Here is a 6636-nt window from a genome sequence, read left to right as displayed (position 1 = left end):
GGCACTCACCAAGAGAAACTTTCAGCATTCCCATAGAGGGCTGGTTATAGTCGCCTTCTCATTGAGGAGAACACAAACTATTTGACGAGCTAAGGTGACATGTGAGTGCTAGACCAGCGGGGGCTATGCTTGCCACGGTCACATCCAGCCAGAGATCTTTCCAGAACAGCACTTTTATTTTCTACCCTTGCCAGAAAGAATACCATCATGTGTATGGACTCTGTATAACCTGCTGCAGGAACCAGGTAGTTTCTAGTTTCCTGCATTCATAGGAAAGGCTGCAGTGAAGAACATGGCCAGGGCTGAGCCTGGGTGTGTCCAAATGGGTCACGCTCCTGCACCTGCCTGCTTTGACAGAATCAAACTCCCAGTTGCGTCTGTGGGAAGGTATAGAAAATCACTTCAGCAAGGAATAAGGAACCCCAGTTCTGCACAGCTCAATATGTGTTTCCCAAGCCAATCCTTGGGGCCAGTTTTATTGCAGGGCCATTGAGACTGAGCAAGTATTCATGTGTTCAAGGCCACTAAACATACTAAACATACTACACTCATAGTACTTATATGAAACAAACACACAATACAGACCCACAATACACATTACACACATCATACACACACACACACACACACACACTAAAACCACCAGGCATACGATACACACTAGAAACATACTTAAGCAAATATATCACAGAATTAAACAATAAATACAAAAGGATACAATCCTTAGGAAATGAGACAGGACAAAATCTGACTGGGTATTTAAATATTTATTTATTTGAACAAAAATTACAGAGTGAATAAAGTGGAGATCTTCCATCTGCTGGTTCATGCCCCACATGGCCTCAACAAACAGGGCCAGGCCAAAATCAAGAGACAAGATCTTGATCCCAAACTCCCTTGAGGGTGGGCAGCAGATGTTGAGACACTTGGCCTTCTTCCACTGCTTTCCCAGGTGTTTACCATGGAGTTAGGTCAGCAGAGATGCAGCTGGGACTGCAATTGCTAGCCATGAAGGATACCTACAGGTGGTAACTTATCCCCATGAGCCACATCATCAAAACTATCCATGAAAGATGATAAAGGTCCATACTAGGGCCTTGGTCAGGAAGTCTGAGTCTGGTCTCATCCCAGGGTAAGGGTCCAGGTCCCTCCTGGCAGAAGGTGCTAGTAGTGGCCACTATGGAACGTGTGCTGGAGCCAATGACTGGGGCCGTGAGTCAGCGTGCACATCTGTGTATTTGTGTCTATTGTCTATGAGCAGGACTGTGTGTGTCTGTGTGAGAATCTCTGAGTGATGACAGATGCAGGGTCAGCTGGCACTTCAGCTGAGCAGCTCAGCTTTGGGAATCTTTCTAAAGTGGGAAGAAGTGAAATCACAGTGCCCTTTCTCCCAGAACAACTTCGAGCACAGAGCAGCCTCAGACCTCATCCTAAGGCCCTCGTGAGTTTCAGATTTTCTGGTTATCCTTGGGCACAGTCAGAAGCCTCAGTTTCTTTAAGACTGAGGGCCAGTCCAGTAGCCAATCACCCCACAGGTACTCTGGGGTCAGCACCTTGGTGGGCTTGTGGTGTAGTAGGTACTTGTTCAGGTGGCTTTCATCATGCCACATGGCCCCGATGCCATTGGCCTTGTCAATCACAATGGCCTGGTGACAGACACTGGCGAGCTGCTGCACCTCAGCCACCGATCCCCCAAAGAAGGCTCCAATGTAGTAGAAATCACCCCTGTCCCAGGGGATATATGCCTGGGACTTCCACTGATGCTCATAGATTAAGGTCCCATCGCGGGCTGCATAGAAGCTAGGGTGCAGGGTGCCAAAGAATAGGGTCAGGGTCTCCACCCCAACATGGTCCCAGAAGATGATGTCCACATCAGCACACACCAGGTAATCCACCTTGTGGCGGAAGCGCTGCTGAGAGAAGATGCTGATCGCCTCCATACATTGTATGGACATGTCCTGCCAGTGGGCATGGCTACTCACACAGAGCAACGCCAGCTGCTGTCCAAGCTGCACACAAGACACATTGGCCGGGCAGTCAGTGAAGACGTAGTAGGTGATGTGGTGTCCCACCATGAAATATTGCTCTGTTGTCTCCAGGAACCTCTTCAGGAAGGCCATGTACCTACAAGTAGGTAGAAAGTTGGGCCATAGAACCTTTTTAGCACCCCACCCAAGGAGACCACAGACTACCTGGGCACTCAGGGACACAGGACCTCCGGAGGCTGCAAGCAGCAGAGACACCACATTCTCCTGTATTGTCTTGGAGCTGCTCATGGTTGGGCCTCACTTAACCCTTTCCTCCCAGGGGACGGGGAGCATCCTAGCTGAGGTCGGGAGCATTAAGGTACAGAGGGTGGATACACAATAACACAAATGGGGGAGTGGTAAATGAGATTCCCCAGAACACACACTGTGGTGCCCCTCCCCGCACTACCCTGCATGAAGTTCAGCCCATGGCGCTATTGTGCACACCTGGCAGAGTTGCTTGGAGACTGTAAAGACTCAGTTACCCCAACACTCAGCCTCTCAGTGCATGAGCCCCAGTGTCACACCCCAGCATCTCTTCCCTCAGAGACCTGAAGGTGACTGCAGCCAAGATCCTCTGTAAACCACTAACTTGCCAGTGTGGCAGAGGCTGGGTCGCATACTGTGGATGGTGTCAGTTTGGACAGAGCAGGGATGCTGGCATGAGGCAGAGAGAGTGAATTCCTGATGGATCATCTCGGCCTTATCTCCTCAGGAATGTCTGCAATGCCCTGCAGGAACCCTGTCTCTGTCCACCATGATAAGCACCCTGTGTGCCAGGACACTCGCAGGCAACAACTGAGGAGCTGCCGCCTTCTCTCATACCCCATGGCCTAAGATGTACACAAGCCCAGGGCCGTCTACCCTGGGTAGGCATTACTGTCACATGATCACCTCACCATGTATAAGTAGCCCCAGGCTGTCCCCCATAAGGTCTGTCAGGATCTCTTCTCTGATTGATAAATCTGCCTGAACTCTGTCAGCTTTTAACCTCATAGATGGGAGAAAGGCATCCAAGGAAGAAGGGGCAGGTAAGGCCTAGGCCATGCATCTCAACTCCAAGAATAAAAGCTCCAGTGTTTGTGTGTGTGTGTGTGTCCCCACCACAGGAGGACTTAATCAATTGCTTTGGATGGTTGGTCCTGCCGTGAGGTGCCCTAGGGCCATGTTCCCATTTCATAGGCCTGGGACTGTCTGAACAACTGCAGCCAATCCCACACCTGGCTCACTAGTGGATTCCACATGGACGAGGCAGGTGCTGCAGCTAACTGGGGAGCATGCACAACCACCCTAGGATGACACCAGCAAGTAAGAATAGGTTGAGGTCAGAATCCTCTCACGTGGCTCTACTCATTATCTCCCCAGGGCCTGTGGTATCATTGTTGTCATCAATCCTGCTCTCCAAGGCACTTTGAGGCATAGCCAGTTGCCAGTGGCCCATCTCCACCTCCTGGCTAGACCTAGAGTCCCAGGGCCTGGGTCTGAGCCATGACACAGCTTGCATTATTCTGAAGCTCACACAGGAGGAAATCCAACAGTGTGCCCTGTATTTGCAGAGGAAACAGCGTCCCCCTTCCCATTCTGAGTCCAGAGCTCAAGGTGGTGGCCAAAGCTGTGTTCTCAACCATCCCAGCTACTCACTTCTTAACGGCAAACACAGTCAACCCAACAGTCATGTTCTGTAGCTGGAATTGCTCATTCAAGAGGTCAATGTTGAATGTCCTATCCCAGATGAAGGGAGCCAGCCAGGGGGTCACCACAAGGACATCACTTCTCCTGCAAAGGGAGAGAGCCCCAGAGCAACATGTGAGCTGAGAGCAGCGTGAACAGAGGTGGCTACCCTCTATTCCAAGACCCTCTATTCAGCCTCCATCTTCCAACATTTCCCAGGGTTGCCCCCATTACAGAGGAACCTGGCAGGAAACCAACCCTAGACAAACCCAGACTCCAGACATGCAGTGTGCAGCCAGCTAGGACCAGCCCTCAGGCCCTGCTGGCCCACACAGGGAAGGGAGGTCCTCCCAACAAGGTCAGGATGCCACTCCCAAGTGTGTAGAAAACGCTGTCATAGCCTTGCACATTTCCATGATGGATAAGGGGAAAAAACTGGGAAACCAGATCACATTAGAACGGAGGACAGGGGGCATTGTGGGGGCCTTCAGATGCAGACCTCACAGAACCTAAGTGTAACAGCTTCCCTGAGATCCAGACATGCCACTCCCTCCTCTGCTATCCATGTCACCACTTGTCCCACATGAAATACCTGCCAGTGAAGTCACTCAAGAGGGAGTCAGTGCCTCAGGCTAGGGGTACACCATTCTGCAAGACAACAAGGTACCATGTGTGTGTCTCCATGAAATGATGGACAATACAGGTTGAGGGTGGTGTGCAGGGCAAACAGCCCCACACAGGCTACCCTGTGCTTACCTGGCCCATCATTTGGGAATCCCAGGTAAGTTCATTTCAGAGGCTCTAAACTCAGCATTTGTAAACTAGAGGGAGCAGCTAAGGAAGCTCAAGATTTTGGGAAGAATGTTCAGAGGTCTGTGGTTCACTTTGGGTATGGAGGAATCTAGATGTGACCTTGGCTCCTGGGAGTGTCTGGGGTGAATGCCAGATCATGGGCCTGCTCTGTTCCTCACTGGCTGGTATTTAGCCCAGGCCATGTGCTTTCCTGTATAGGAAACAGGACAGCAATATCTTATGACTTGGATATCACAGGGTTTGCTTTGAATGTAGTAGTGTGGCCCTGCCCCAACCTAAAACATGCAAAATCAGGAGTGAGCCAGGACCCATTCTCAAGGCAGCCATGCCTGCACCACAACAGGGCCACAGTGAAGGTGCTGTGCTGTGAAGGTCAAGCCATCACTAAAGAATTCCCAGCGGACCCACTGAGGAGTTCCCAGAGGAGCACTGAGGTAGAGGGTGCCTGAGGTTGGGGTGAGGGCCAGAGGGATTATTTCCCAGGGACAGAATCTTGGGTGGGAAAACAAAGACTCTGGAGAGTGTGATGGTGACGACTACACAAAGTGGCCAAGCTCCCTGCCATTGATGTGCACTTCAAAATGAGAGGGACATGACAGTTCTGTGTCTTTTTACCACAGTTACAAATATTAACACAAAGGGAAAGGCCCCCAAGTCCCAGAAGCCTGGCAGTTTCAGCCATGACAAAGGCCCCATTACAGGTGCCAGCTTCCTGAACCTCCATTCCAGGCTGGTGACCACTACATGGAAAAGCCACGTGACACACATTGTCACTTGCTCTCCCAGATTTGTGGGATGTGGGCAAATTCAGAGCACAGATGTGGGGAAAGAGCCACCTAGCTCCATGGAAGGCAGGCTGATGGGGCTGCCCAGCATCTATAGCTTTTTGTCCAGGGCACAGACAGGGCACACTAAGACTGCAGTGTGGGAGGACTGACTGAGGCATGATACCTGGGTAAGGCGACCACTTGCCAGCCATTGGGGTCTCTAACAGCCATGCTGCAAACAGAAACAACAAGAGATAAGCTTGGTAGCAGGAGCGAAAGGCAGTGCATAGAACCTGGGGCCCACAGGGGACAGTGGTGGCTGGGGCATGCAACAGATTCATAAACCATCACATCGTAGTCACTGTGTTAATTGCTTCCTGTTGGCTGGCTGTGTCTGTGGTGTTCCTGTCCCATCAAATGTTGTGGTTTGCCTGGGATGAGCCACACAGCTCCCCTCTCCCACCCTGAGAATCTCCAGTTACTTCCAGGGGGATACTGGTGGCTGGGAGTTTCGGGGATACTAGTCTTAGACCCTGCCAGCCAAGATGGCAGAAGTTGAGGCCACACGGAGAAGCCCAGGGTGTCTCCAGGAGCAACCACCAGAAATACACAGACATTTCAAGATAACCGTGGCCAGTGGCTACCTGAGGAATTCTATGGACCCCACAGCCCAGCTGATCCCAGTAGCCCAGGGAAGGGACAGGCAGGGACCATGTAAGTTTCTGTCATGCATAGGGTGGTAGCTGCACAGCATTGCTGAGTGGACACAGGAGGGAGCTCCTAAATACTGAGAGCAAGTAAGAGACAGAAACAGCCCTGGAAGGGACACAGACCAAGGCCTGGAATGAAGAACACATGGCACTGGGAGGGGTGGCAGCCATCACCTGGCTGCAACTCAGAGCCCAGGACTGTGGCAGGAATGATGAGGATGTAGGGGCCAGGCAGGCCAGAACAGAATACAAAGTGTATCCTCCCCCATGTTTCAGGATGACTGTTGCCTCAGGGAGGGCTGAGGGGCAGAGATGGGGAGATGAGGATGCAGTCAAACCAGAGATGAGTGTGGCCAAGGCAGGCAATGGACAGAGGGAGATGGCAGTAGTCATGGACTCTGGGCATGTATGGTGTAAGGTGAGCATGAAGGAGGCCTCAAGGCCAGCTGTTCTGTGCCTATTGTGGGAGGGGGTGGAAAGCCACAGAGGAGAGGAACAGGTGGCATGGAGGCCACTCACTGGGACTCCTAGGAAGCCCAGGCTGAGGCCTGCGAGGTACAAGGGACGTTGAGGTTGAAGTCGGCAATACGAAGGCTGCAGTTGCCTGGTGCCCCTCAGAGCCTTGGAAACAGCCAGGCAGATTCTGGG

At 51.8% G+C, this 6636-nt stretch overlaps 1 pseudogene; it reads right to left on the bottom strand.

Moving 5' to 3' along the window:
* Nucleotides 1-1448: 1448 nt before the first annotated feature.
* Nucleotides 1449-5509, bottom strand: LOC101525085 (histo-blood group ABO system transferase-like; annotated as a pseudogene).
* Nucleotides 5510-6636: the final 1127 nt, after the last annotated feature.

This window comes from Ochotona princeps, chromosome 13 (assembly GCF_030435755.1).
Source record: "Ochotona princeps isolate mOchPri1 chromosome 13, mOchPri1.hap1, whole genome shotgun sequence".
NCBI lineage: Eukaryota > Metazoa > Chordata > Mammalia > Lagomorpha > Ochotonidae > Ochotona > Ochotona princeps.
The sequence above is the reverse complement of the archived record's forward strand: the minus strand, read 5'-3'. Positions and strand labels throughout refer to the sequence as shown.